Below are 14,805 nucleotides of genomic sequence, written 5' to 3' on the forward strand. Positions count from 1 at the left end.
GCGAGTGGATTGAAAGAGCGAGGCGAGCGGAGCGGGGAATAGAATAGGGTAACCCCAGTGAACAGGGAATGACAGCTAGTTGGGGGTTTGATGGATGTGAAAACAGAGAGGTGGTGGTGGATATCACGGCATTGCAGCTCAGAGGGCGGGACGGTCATTGTTGCTGGGTTCCTCTCGTCTTCATTGAACATGCTTCCTCACGCCTCTCCTGTCATATCTGTCTGGTAGATACCAGAGGGACAGTCAATCTATCACAAATTTTTATAATTTCATTGGAGATTAAAGGCCCAGTGCAGTCAAAAACTTGATTTCCTGTCTTTTATATATATTTCCAAACTATGAGGTTGGAATAATATTGTGAAAATGATGATAATACCCTTCTAGTATAAGAGCTGTTTGAAAAGACCGTCCTGAAATTTCAGCCTGTTTTGGTGGGAGGAGTTTTGGCATGCCTGGTGACATCACTTTGTAAATAGACCAACAAGAGAGAGTTCCAAAACCTCTCTGCCAATAACAGCTAGTTTTCCGTTTTCTCCTCCCCACTCAGACCACTCCCAGACAGTCCTAGCAAAATTCTTGAGTGAGAAATTGTTCTTTGTTAATAAGCTATTTTTGTTTTGTTTTGACCCATTTAATTGAAAACAGTCACAGTAAGGTACATATTGAGATAAAAATCGGCTTCATTGGACATCTACTAACACAGAGAGCCAACATGTCTCGCTCTGTCACCCTCCGGGGGTTTTCCCTGTATTCCGTTACGTTACCAGCAAAAATATATTTTATAAATCAATTTGAAGACCTAGATGATTACTTCTTGGATTACTTTTAAATTCAGAAAGGATGTTTGCGGGAAAAAATACATTATGACTCCATTCTATTTTCTCAATGACATTCAATTCAGCATTGAGAAAAGGCGCATGTTTAAGCCAGTCTGACCACAGATTAGCAGATGTTACAGCAGGTGCAGTGAAATGCTAGTGTTTCTAGATCCTACCGTGCAGTAATACAATATCAATACAATACCAACACGCAAATAATCCAGAAAGTCCAAAACAAGAACGAAATGCATATCTTATGCATTAAACAAATATCCAAAGTGAAGTTGCTGGGGTCTTTTTAATGGGGGAGGGTTCATACCGCTTTACTAAAATGTCATTGGCCAATACAGTACTGTAATACTGTAATATATGCCATTTACATAGCAGACACTTTTACAGTCCACACATTTTGGTATGTGCCCCCAGTGGGAATCGAACCCCCACAACTCTGGTGTTGCTGGTGCCATGCTCTTATGAACTGAGCCACGAACAGGACCACTACAATACATAAGTACAATAAGATACTGTAAAATACAATACACGATTACAATACAGGTGGAAGATGTACGATGCCATCCTCAGGAGTGTGCCACCCTCCTTCAGACCATGGAGGAGGCATGCAATGATTTCAATCCAACCTATCTCAGGCTTGGATTCATGCATGAACAATGAGGACATTTACTGCGATATTGATGAGAAACTATGGCTCAAGACAGGTTTGATAGTGCTTGCTAAACGTTATGTTTCTTTCATTTGACTACACATGGAATAGAAATAATGGAAATGTTATGTTCAGTCAGTTTTAGTGGGTAGTACAAGTGTATTGCCTAATGTAAAAACAGTGTAATGTACTGTAATTTGCAGTACTGTAGTTGACATTTTTTTTCTATTGTATTAACTCAATTTAGAAGATATCATTATGTTGTTGTTTTTTTATTAAACCAATCTACTTATTACATTTCACAGTAAACTTATATTTTGGATTACTGGTGAAAGATGTCCACTAACAAAATAAAATGAAAGACTGGCTGTGTTACAATTGATGTTTTGAAAATGTACCTCATACTTAGTACCAAAGCCATGAAACAAACTGTAATCTGACTGGCACCCTCATCCATGAAACTTTTGTTTCCAACGATTTGTTTCTATCATTTGTTTCCAACGCCAAATCCACTCGCTGGGGATGGGAAATGGGAAGGTAGTGGCAACTAGGTTCCTGCCTTTCTAGGGAGTTTTTCCTAGCCACCGTGCTTCTACATCTGCATTGCTTGCTGTTGAGGATTTTAGGCTGGGTTTCTGTATACGCACTTTGTGACATCTGCTGATGTAAAAAGGGCTTTATAAATACATTTGATGGATTGATTTTGTTAGGAGTGAGTACAGAGATAGGTGTTTCTCTCTGTTCTCTTTCCTCAGCATTTTTTTTGTTTTTATTTATTCTTTATTGTAATTTTTATTGAATTTTTTACCTTTATTTAACTAGGAAAGTCAGTTAAGAACAAATGCTTATTTACAATGACGGCCTACCAAAAGACAAAAGGCCTCCTACGGGGACGGGGGCTGGGATTAATTAAAAATAAAATAAATAGAAATATAGGACAAAACACACATCTCGACAGAGAGACAACACAACACTACATAAAGAGACCTAAGACGACAACATAGCATGGCAGCAACACATGACAACACAGCATGGTAGCAACAAACATAACAACAACATGGTAGCAACACAGCATGGCAGCAGCACAAAACATGGTACAAACATTATTGGGCACAGACAACAGCACAAAGGTCAAGAAGGTAGAGACAACAATACATCACACAAAGCAGCCACAACTGTCAGTAAGAGTGTCCATGATTGAGTCTTTGAATGAAGAGATGGAGATAAAACTGTCCAGTTTGAATGTTTGTTGCAGCTCGCTCCAATCGCTAGCTGCAGCGAACTGAAAAGAGGAATGACCCAGGGATCTGTGTGATTTGGGGACCTTTAACAGAATGTGACTGGCAGAACGGGTGTTGTATGTGGAGGATGAGGGCTGTAGTAGATTTAACCAGGTGAGTTGACTGAGAATACATTCTCATTTGCAGCAACGACCTGGAGAAAGTTACAAAACATAGGCCTAGTTACATAGAAGACATATGCAAGCAAAAAAACACAAACAAAAATACATAAGATCAATCATAGAATCATAAAAAACAGACACATTCTTCCTTTTAAAAGGTCCTCAGATAGCCGTCTGAACTGCTTCAGATACACCAATTCATTCCATTTCAGGGAATTATGTAGACCATTGCACAAGTGAGCTGCAAAATAGCTAATGGCAGATTTACCTAACCGTCGAGATCAAAGGGACCTTTAGAGTTAACCATTCCTGAGATGGTGTCTGAAAGCTTGTATCTCTGTAGGTTACCAGAGAAGTGAGGTACGGTGGTAGTTTACGCAAGAGGGCTTTACAGACAAAAAGAGTGCAATGCATAGATCTGCAAGACATCAAAGAGGGCCAGTCTACTTTCTCATAAAGAGTACAGTGATGTATGCTGAACCTATCACCCGTAATGAAACGTAATGATATACAGCATCTAGTGGCTTCAATACAGTGGCAGCCATAGCCGCACGAAGTATGGGGTCAAAGGTTCTGTTTGGTATTTCTAATACATGCAAAAGGACAGTGATCACTGATGTCATTAGCAAAGACACCATTTGATACTTGTTGTGGCTATTTGTCGAAATTAGGTCAATCAGCAAGGAGCTTGCTGGGTTTCTTACTTTAATCTGTGTATGTTTGGAGATAAATTGAGTCAAGTTAAAATCAAGACAAATATTATTCTATTGGCCAGAGGCTGGGTTAAACTAATCCAGGTTAAGATCACCTAAAATAACAAATTCAGATGACTGAAAAGGTTTTGCAAAGATAGTACCAACAGCATCCGCCAGTACAGCAGGGGGGCGATAAGTATCTGCTACATACAAGTGCAGGTCACATCTATAACCAAACATTTAAACGTTTTGGGAATAGTGACACTGACTTGGGGAACATATATAGCCAACGCTCCCCCATTTTCAGTCTGTCACACCTGAAAATGCTGTAATTAGCCATTTCAATGTCCTTATCCATAATCAAGCCATTTAACCAGATCTCTATGAGAACCAGAATGTCTCTATGAGAATCAGAATGTCTCTATGAGAACCAGAATGTCTCTATGAGAACCAGAATGTCTCTCTGAGAACCAGAATGTCTCCATGAGAACCAGAATGTCTCTCTGAGAACCAGAATGTCTCTCTGAGAACCAGAATGTCTCTCTAAGAACCAGAATGTCTCTATGAGAACCAGAATGTCTCTATGAGAACCAGAATGTCTCTATGAGAACCAGAATGTCTCTAAGAGAACCAGAATGTCTCTCTGAGAACCAGAATGTCTCTATGAGAACCAGAATGTCTCTATGAGAACCAGAATGTCTATGAGAACCTGAATGTCTCTATGAGAACCAGAATGTCTATGAGAACTAGAATGTCTCTATGAGAACCAGAATGTCTCTCTGAGAACCAGAATGTCTCTATGAGAACCAGAATGTCTCTATGAGAACCAGAATGTCTATGAGGACCTGAATGTCTCTATGAGAACCAGAATGTCTATGAGAACCAGAATGTCTCTATGAGAACCAGAATGTCTCTATGAGAACCAGAATGTCTATGAGAACCAGAATGTCTCTATGAGAACCAGAATGTCTCTATGACAACCAGAATGTCTATGAGAACCTGAATGTCTCTATGAGAACCAGAATGTCTATGAGAACCTGAATGTCTCTTGTGAGAACCTGAATGTCTCTATGAGAACCAGAATGTCTCTATGAGAACCAGAATGTCTATGAGAACCAGAATGTCTCTATGAGAACCAGAATGTCTCTATGAGAGCCAGAATGTCTCTATGAGAACCAGAATGTCTCTATGAGAACCAGAATGTCTATGAGAACCAGAATGTCTCTATGAGAACCAGAATGTCTCTATGAGAACCAGAATGTCTATGAGAACCAGAATGTCTCTATGAGAACCAGAATGTCTCTATGAGAACCTCTGTCTCTATGAGAACCAGAATGTCTCTATGAGAACCTCTGTCTCTATGAGAGGGCTGAAAGCCATTACGAGTGAATTACTCTTAAAAGTCTCCACAGTAACAAGGCTACTTCATCACGTTGTCAAATAGAGAGACACTGACAGGTCAGCGGAGAAGTCTGCAATTCAGATTAGGTGTGTTTGTGTGTGTGTGCGCGTGTGCGTGTGCGTGTGCGTGTGTGTGTGTGTGTGTGTGTGTGTGTGTGTGTGTGTGTGTGTGTGTGTGTGTGTGTGTGTGTGTGTGTGTGTGTGTGTGTGCCAGTGCACACTCTCAGTTCCATGTGAGGCCAAACTGTATGGCTGACGAGTGGTTAATGTTCTCTCTCTTCATTGCCGCTGCTGGACTTATTTCCTTCCTAATTGGTGTATATGGAACTGGAACTGTCAGAGACTACCCCTACGTATCCCTCTCTGTCTGCCTGCTGCACTCTTGCTGTGCCTCTCTTCTCTGGAAGCCCAGGGGATGGGGCTGATGCTAATACAGTACACTCTTCTCCCGAGTGGCGCAGCGGTCTAAGGCACTGCATCTCCGTGCTATGGGTGTCATTACAGACACCCTGGTTCACCCTGGCTGTATCACAACCAGCTGTGATTGGGAGTCCCATAGGGTGGTGAACAATTGGCTGGTGTAGGCTGTTATTGAAATAAGAATTTGTTCTTAACTGACTTGCCTAGTTAAATAAAAATGTTTTAACGTATCTGGAAGCCCAGGGCATGGGGCTGATGCTGTTACAGTACTCTCTTCTTCCATCCCAATAATCACTCATTATCCTGCTCTAGGGGTGTGCTCTGTGTTCTGTGTAGTGCGTGTGTGTGTGTTTACTCATTAGCACAGTAAGTGTAGGTTAGGTGCATTTGCTGTAGGGGTAAGCATCAGCAAGTCCCCATGATTTTCTTTCATTATCTCCTTATGAGGAAAAACCTGCTTTGCATGTGTCAGTGTGTGAGTCCATGTTTGTGTGTGCATGTGTTTGAGTGAAGGCGAGAAAAGACATTTGGCTCATTAGCAGCATGGAGAGGTAAAGACGTGTTCTATACGGTTAGCAGCAGCAGCATGGAGAGGTGAAGACGTGTTCTATACGGTTAGCAGTCGCAGCATGGAGAGGTGAAGACGTGTTCTATACGGTTAGCAGCAGCAGCATGGAGAGGTAAAGACGTGTTCTATACGGTTAGCAGCCGCAGCATGGAGAGATAAAGACGTGTTCTATACGGTTAGCAGCAGCAGCATGGAGAGGTAAAGACGTGTTCTATACGGTTAGCAGCAGCAGCATGGAGAGATAAAGGCGTGTTCTATACGGTTAGCAGCAGCAGCATGGAGAGATAAAGACGTGTTCTATACGGTTAGCAGCAGCAGCATGGAGAGGTGAAGACGTGTTCTATACGGTTAGCAGCAGCAGCATGGAGAGGTGAAGACGTGTTCTATACGGTTAGCAGCAGCAACATGGAGAGATAAAGACGTGTTCTATATGGTTAGCAACAGCAACATGGAGAGGTAAAGACGTGTTCTATACGGTTAGCAGCCGCAGCATGGAGAGGTAAAGACGTGTTCTATACGGTTAGCAGCAGCAACATGGAGAGGTGAAGACGTGTTCTATACGGTTAGCAGCAGCAGCATGGAGAGGTAAAGACGTGTTCTATATGGTTAGCAGTCGCAGCATGGAGAGGTAAAGACGTGTTCTATACGGTTAGCAGCTGCAGCATGGAGAGGTAAAGACGTGTTCTATACGGTTAGCAGCAGCAACATGGAGAGGTGAAGACGTGTTCTATACGGTTAGCAGCCGCAGCATGGAGAGGTAAAGACGTGTTCTATACGGTTAGCAGCAGCAGCATGGAGAGGTAAAGACGTGTTCTATACGGTTAGCAGCAGCAGCATGGAGAGGTAAAGACGTGTTCTATACGGTTAGCAGCAGCAACATGGAGAGGTAAAGACGTGTTCTATATGGTTAGCAGTCGCAGCATGGAGAGGTGAAGACGTGTTCTATATGGTTAGCAACAGCAACATGGAGAGGTAAAGACGTGTTCTATACGGTTAGCAGCCGCAGCATGGAGAGGTAAAGACGTGTTCTATACGGTTAGCAGCAGCAACATGGAGAGGTGAAGACGTGTTCTATACGGTTAGCAGCAGCAACATGGAGAGGTAAAGACGTGTTCTATACGGTTAGCAGCAGCAACATGGAGAGATAAAGACGTGTTCTATACGGTTAGCAGCAGCAGCATGGAGAGGTGAAGACGTGTTCTATACGGTTAGCAGCAGCAACATGGAGAGGTGAAGACGTGTTCTATACGGTTAGCAGCAGCAGCATGGAGAGGTAAAGACGTGTTCTATATGGTTAGCAGCAGCAGCATGGAGAGGTGAAGACGTGTTCTATACGGTTAGCAGCAGCAACATGGAGAGGTGAAGACGTGTTCTATACGGTTAGCAGCAGCAGCATGGAGAGGTAAAGACGTGTTCTATACGGTTAGCAGCAGCAACATGGAGAGATAAAGACGTGTTCTATACGGTTAGCAGCTGCAGCATGGAGAGATAAAGACGTGTTCTATACGGTTAGCAGCAGCAACATGGAGAGGTGAAGACGTGTTCTATACGGTTAGCAGTCGCAGCATGGAGAGGTGAAGACGTGTTCTATACGGTTAGCAGCAGCAGCATGGAGAGGTGAAGACGTGTTCTATACGGTTAGCAGCAGCAACATGGAGAGGTGAAGACGTGTTCTATACGGTTAGCAGCAGCAGCATGGAGAGGTGAAGACGTGTTCTATACGGTTAGCAGCCGCAGCATGGAGAGATAAAGACGTGTTCTATATGGTTAGCAGCAGCAACATGGAGAGGTGAAGACGTGTTCTATACGGTTAGCAGCAGCAGCATGGAGAGGTGAAGACGTGTTCTATACGGTTAGCAGCAGCAACATGGAGAGGTAAAGACGTGTTCTATACGGTTAGCAGCAGCAACATGGAGAGGTGAAGACGTGTTCTATACGGTTAGCAGCAGCAACATGGAGAGGTGAAGACGTGTTCTATACGGTTAGCAGCAGCAACATGGAGAGGTGAAGACGTGTTCTATATGGTTAGCAGCAGCAACATGGAGAGGTAAAGACGTGTTCTATACGGTTAGCAGCAGCAACATGGAGAGGTGAAGACGTGTTCTATACGGTTAGCAGCAGCAGCATGGAGAGGTAAAGACGTGTTCTATTCGGTTAGCAGCAGCAGCATGGAGAGGTGAAGACGTGTTCTATACGGTTAGCAGTCGCAGCATGGAGAGGTGAAGACGTGTTCTATACGGTTAGCAGCAGCAGCATGGAGAGGTAAAGACGTGTTCTATACGGTTAGCAGCAGCAGCATGGAGAGGTGAAGACGTGTTCTATATGGTTAGCAGCCGCAGCATGGAGAGGTGAAGACGTGTTCTATACGGTTAGCAGCAGCAGCATGGAGAGATAAAGACGTGTTCTATACGGTTAGCAGCAGCAACATGGAGAGGTAAAGACGTGTTCTATACGGTTAGCAGCTGCAGCATGGAGAGGTAAAGACGTGTTCTATATGGTTAGCAGCAGCAACATGGAGAGATAAAGACGTGTTCTATACGGTTAGCAGCAGCAGCATGGAGAGGTAAAGACGTGTTCTATACGGTTAGCAGCAGCAGCATGGAGAGATAAAGGCGTGTTCTATACGGTTAGCAGCAGCAGCATGGAGAGATAAAGACGTGTTCTATACGGTTAGCAGCAGCAACATGGAGAGGTAAAGACGTGTTCTATACGGTTAGCAGCAGCAACATGGAGAGATAAAGACGTGTTCTATACGGTTAGCAGCAGCAGCATGGAGAGGTGAAGACGTGTTCTATACGGTTAGCAGCAGCAGCATGGAGAGGTGAAGACGTGTTCTATACGGTTAGCAGCAGCAGCATGGAGAGGTAAAGACGTGTTCTATACGGTTAGCAGCCGCAGCATGGAGAGATAAAGACGTGTTCTATACGGTTAGCAGCAGCAGCATGGAGAGGTAAAGACGTGTTCTATACGGTTAGCAGCAGCAACATGGAGAGGTGAAGACGTGTTCTATACGGTTAGCAGCAGCAACATGGAGAGGTAAAGACGTGTTCTATACGGTTAGCAGCAGCAACATGGAGAGGTAAAGACGTGTTCTATACGGTTAGCAGCAGCAACATGGAGAGGTGAAGACGTGTTCTATACGGTTAGCAGCAGCAACATGGAGAGGTGAAGACGTGTTCTATACGGTTAGCAGCAGCAACATGGAGAGGTGAAGACGTGTTCTATATGGTTAGCAGCAGCAACATGGAGAGGTAAAGACGTGTTCTATACGGTTAGCAGCAGCAACATGGAGAGGTTAAGACGTGTTCTATACGGTTAGCAGCAGCAACATGGAGAGGTAAAGACGTGTTCTATACGGTTAGCAGCAGCAACATGGAGAGGTAAAGACGTGTTCTATATGGTTAGCAGCAGCAGCATGGAGAGGTGAAGACGTGTTCTATACGGTTAGCAGCAGCAACATGGAGAGGTGAAGACGTGTTCTATACGGTTAGCAGCAGCAACATGGAGAGGTGAAGACGTGTTCTATACGGTTAGCAGCAGCAGCATGGAGAGGTGAAGACGTGTTCTATACGGTTAGCAGCAGCAGCATGGAGAGATAAAGACGTGTTCTATATGGTTAGCAGCAGCAACATGGAGAGGTAAAGACGTGTTCTATACGGTTAGCAGCCGCAGCATGGAGAGGTAAAGACGTGTTCTATACGGTTAGCAGCAGCAACATGGAGAGGTGAAGACGTGTTCTATACGGTTAGCAGCAGCAGCATGGAGAGGTAAAGACGTGTTCTATATGGTTAGCAGTCGCAGCATGGAGAGGTAAAGACGTGTTCTATACGGTTAGCAGCTGCAGCATGGAGAGGTAAAGACGTGTTCTATACGGTTAGCAGCAGCAACATGGAGAGGTGAAGACGTGTTCTATACGGTTAGCAGCCGCAGCATGGAGAGGTAAAGACGTGTTCTATACGGTTAGCAGCAGCAGCATGGAGAGGTAAAGACGTGTTCTATACGGTTAGCAGCAGCAGCATGGAGAGGTAAAGACGTGTTCTATACGGTTAGCAGCAGCAACATGGAGAGGTAAAGACGTGTTCTATATGGTTAGCAGTCGCAGCATGGAGAGGTGAAGACGTGTTCTATATGGTTAGCAACAGCAACATGGAGAGGTAAAGACGTGTTCTATACGGTTAGCAGCCGCAGCATGGAGAGGTAAAGACGTGTTCTATACGGTTAGCAGCAGCAACATGGAGAGGTGAAGACGTGTTCTATACGGTTAGCAGCAGCAACATGGAGAGGTAAAGACGTGTTCTATACGGTTAGCAGCAGCAACATGGAGAGATAAAGACGTGTTCTATACGGTTAGCAGCAGCAGCATGGAGAGGTGAAGACGTGTTCTATACGGTTAGCAGCAGCAACATGGAGAGGTGAAGACGTGTTCTATACGGTTAGCAGCAGCAGCATGGAGAGGTAAAGACGTGTTCTATATGGTTAGCAGCAGCAGCATGGAGAGGTGAAGACGTGTTCTATACGGTTAGCAGCAGCAACATGGAGAGGTGAAGACGTGTTCTATACGGTTAGCAGCAGCAGCATGGAGAGGTAAAGACGTGTTCTATACGGTTAGCAGCAGCAACATGGAGAGATAAAGACGTGTTCTATACGGTTAGCAGCTGCAGCATGGAGAGATAAAGACGTGTTCTATACGGTTAGCAGCAGCAACATGGAGAGGTGAAGACGTGTTCTATACGGTTAGCAGTCGCAGCATGGAGAGGTGAAGACGTGTTCTATACGGTTAGCAGCAGCAGCATGGAGAGGTGAAGACGTGTTCTATACGGTTAGCAGCAGCAACATGGAGAGGTGAAGACGTGTTCTATACGGTTAGCAGCAGCAGCATGGAGAGGTGAAGACGTGTTCTATACGGTTAGCAGCCGCAGCATGGAGAGATAAAGACGTGTTCTATATGGTTAGCAGCAGCAACATGGAGAGGTGAAGACGTGTTCTATACGGTTAGCAGCAGCAGCATGGAGAGGTGAAGACGTGTTCTATACGGTTAGCAGCAGCAACATGGAGAGGTAAAGACGTGTTCTATACGGTTAGCAGCAGCAACATGGAGAGGTGAAGACGTGTTCTATACGGTTAGCAGCAGCAACATGGAGAGGTGAAGACGTGTTCTATACGGTTAGCAGCAGCAACATGGAGAGGTGAAGACGTGTTCTATATGGTTAGCAGCAGCAACATGGAGAGGTAAAGACGTGTTCTATACGGTTAGCAGCAGCAACATGGAGAGGTGAAGACGTGTTCTATACGGTTAGCAGCAGCAGCATGGAGAGGTAAAGACGTGTTCTATTCGGTTAGCAGCAGCAGCATGGAGAGGTGAAGACGTGTTCTATACGGTTAGCAGTCGCAGCATGGAGAGGTGAAGACGTGTTCTATACGGTTAGCAGCAGCAGCATGGAGAGGTAAAGACGTGTTCTATACGGTTAGCAGCAGCAGCATGGAGAGGTGAAGACGTGTTCTATATGGTTAGCAGCCGCAGCATGGAGAGGTGAAGACGTGTTCTATACGGTTAGCAGCAGCAGCATGGAGAGATAAAGACGTGTTCTATACGGTTAGCAGCAGCAACATGGAGAGGTAAAGACGTGTTCTATACGGTTAGCAGCTGCAGCATGGAGAGGTAAAGACGTGTTCTATATGGTTAGCAGCAGCAACATGGAGAGATAAAGACGTGTTCTATACGGTTAGCAGCAGCAGCATGGAGAGGTAAAGACGTGTTCTATACGGTTAGCAGCAGCAGCATGGAGAGATAAAGGCGTGTTCTATACGGTTAGCAGCAGCAGCATGGAGAGATAAAGACGTGTTCTATACGGTTAGCAGCAGCAACATGGAGAGGTAAAGACGTGTTCTATACGGTTAGCAGCAGCAACATGGAGAGATAAAGACGTGTTCTATACGGTTAGCAGCAGCAGCATGGAGAGGTGAAGACGTGTTCTATACGGTTAGCAGCAGCAGCATGGAGAGGTGAAGACGTGTTCTATACGGTTAGCAGCAGCAGCATGGAGAGGTAAAGACGTGTTCTATACGGTTAGCAGCCGCAGCATGGAGAGATAAAGACGTGTTCTATACGGTTAGCAGCAGCAGCATGGAGAGGTAAAGACGTGTTCTATACGGTTAGCAGCAGCAACATGGAGAGGTGAAGACGTGTTCTATACGGTTAGCAGCAGCAACATGGAGAGGTAAAGACGTGTTCTATACGGTTAGCAGCAGCAACATGGAGAGGTAAAGACGTGTTCTATACGGTTAGCAGCAGCAACATGGAGAGGTGAAGACGTGTTCTATACGGTTAGCAGCAGCAACATGGAGAGGTGAAGACGTGTTCTATACGGTTAGCAGCAGCAACATGGAGAGGTGAAGACGTGTTCTATATGGTTAGCAGCAGCAACATGGAGAGGTAAAGACGTGTTCTATACGGTTAGCAGCAGCAACATGGAGAGGTTAAGACGTGTTCTATACGGTTAGCAGCAGCAACATGGAGAGGTAAAGACGTGTTCTATACGGTTAGCAGCAGCAACATGGAGAGGTAAAGACGTGTTCTATATGGTTAGCAGCAGCAGCATGGAGAGGTGAAGACGTGTTCTATACGGTTAGCAGCAGCAACATGGAGAGGTGAAGACGTGTTCTATACGGTTAGCAGCAGCAACATGGAGAGGTGAAGACGTGTTCTATACGGTTAGCAGCAGCAGCATGGAGAGGTGAAGACGTGTTCTATACGGTTAGCAGCAGCAGCATGGAGAGATAAAGACGTGTTCTATACGGTTAGCAGCAGCAACATGGAGAGGTAAAGACGTGTTCTATACGGTTAGCAGCCGCAGCATGGAGAGGTGAAGACGTGTTCTATACGGTTAGCAGCAGCAACATGGAGAGGTAAAGACGTGTTCTATACGGTTAGCAGCCGCAGCATGGAGAGATAAAGACGTGTTCTATACGGTTAGCAGCTGCAACATGGAGAGATAAAGACGTGTTCTATACGGTTAGCAGCCGCAGCATGGAGAGATAAAGACGTGTTCTATACGGTTAGCAGCCGCAGCATGGAGAGGTGAAGACGTGTTCTATACGGTTAGCAGCAGCAGCATGGAGAGGTGAAGACGTGTTCTATACGGTTAGCAGCAGCAACATGGAGAGGTGAAGACGTGTTCTATACGGTTAGCAGCCGCAGCATGGAGAGATAAAGACGTGTTCTATACGGTTAGCAGCCGCAGCATGGAGAGGTGAAGACGTGTTCTATACGGTTAGCAGCAGCAGCATGGAGAGGTGAAGACGTGTTCTATACGGTTAGCAGCAGCAGCATGGAGAGGTGAAGACGTGTTCTATACGGTTAGCAGTCGCAGCATGGAGAGGTAAAGACGTGTTCTATACGGTTAGCAGCAGCAGCATGGAGAGGTGAAGACGTGTTCTATACGGTTAGCAACAGCAACATGGAGAGGTAAAGACGTGTTCTATATGGTTAGCAACAGCAACATGGAGAGGTAAAGACGTGTTCTATATGGTTAGCAGCCGCAGCATGGAGAGGTAAAGACGTGTTCTATACGGTTAGCAGCAGCAACATGGAGAGGTAAAGACGTGTTCTATACGGTTAGCAGCCGCAGCATGGAGAGATAAAGACGTGTTCTATACGGTTAGCAGCAGCAACATGGAGAGGTGAAGACGTGTTCTATACGGTTAGCAGCAGCAACATGGAGAGGTGAAGACGTGTTCTATACGGTTAGCAGCAGCAACATGGAGAGATAAAGACGTGTTCTATACGGTTAGCAGCAGCAGCATGGAGAGATAAAGACGTGTTCTATACGGTTAGCAGCAGCAGCATGGAGAGGTGAAGACGTGTTCTATACGGTTAGCAGTCGCAGCATGGAGAGGTGAGACGTGTTCTATACGGTTAGCAGCAGCAACATGGAGAGGTAAAGACGTGTTCTATACGGTTAGCAGCAGCAGCATGGAGAGGTGAAGACGTGTTCTATACGGTTAGCAGCCGCAGCATGGAGAGGTAAAGATGTGTTCTATACGGTTAGCAGCAGCAACATGGAGAGGTAAAGACGTGTTCTATACGGTTAGCAGCAGCAGCATGGAGAGGTAAAGACGTGTTCTATACGGTTAGCAGCAGCAACATGGAGAGGTGAAGACGTGTTCTATACGGTTAGCAGCAGCAGCATGGAGAGGTGAAGACGTGTTCTATATGGTTAGCAGCAGCAACATGGAGAGGTGAAGACGTGTTCTATACGGTTAGCAGCAGCAACATGGAGAGGTGAAGACGTGTTCTATACGGTTAGCAGCAGCAGCATGGAGAGGTAAAGACGTGTTCTATACGGTTAGCAGCAGCAACATGGAAAGGTGAAGACGTGTTCTATACGGTTAGCAGTCGCAGCATGGAGAGGTGAAGACGTGTTCTATACGGTTAGCAGCCGCAGCATGGAGAGGTAAAGACGTGTTCTATACGGTTAGCAGCAGCAACATGGAGAGGTGAAGACGTGTTCTATACGGTTAGCAGCAGCAGCAACATGGAGAGGTGAAGACGTGTTCTATACGGTTAGCAGCAGCAGCAACATGGAGAGGTAAAGACGTGTTCTATACGGTTAGCAGCAGCAGCATGGAGAGGTGAAGACGTGTTCTATACGGTTAGCAGCAGCAGCATGGAGAGATAAAGACGTGTTCTATATGGTTAGCAGCAGCAGCATGGAGAGGTGAAGACGTATTCTATACGGTTAGCAGCAGCAGCATGGAGAGGTGAAGACGTGTTCTATACGGTTAGCAGCAGCAGCATGGAGAGGTAAAGACGTGTTCTATATGGTTAGCAGCTGCTGCAT

This window comes from Salvelinus fontinalis, chromosome 14, assembly GCF_029448725.1.
Source record: "Salvelinus fontinalis isolate EN_2023a chromosome 14, ASM2944872v1, whole genome shotgun sequence".
In the NCBI taxonomy this organism is placed as follows: Eukaryota; Metazoa; Chordata; class Actinopteri; order Salmoniformes; family Salmonidae; genus Salvelinus; species Salvelinus fontinalis.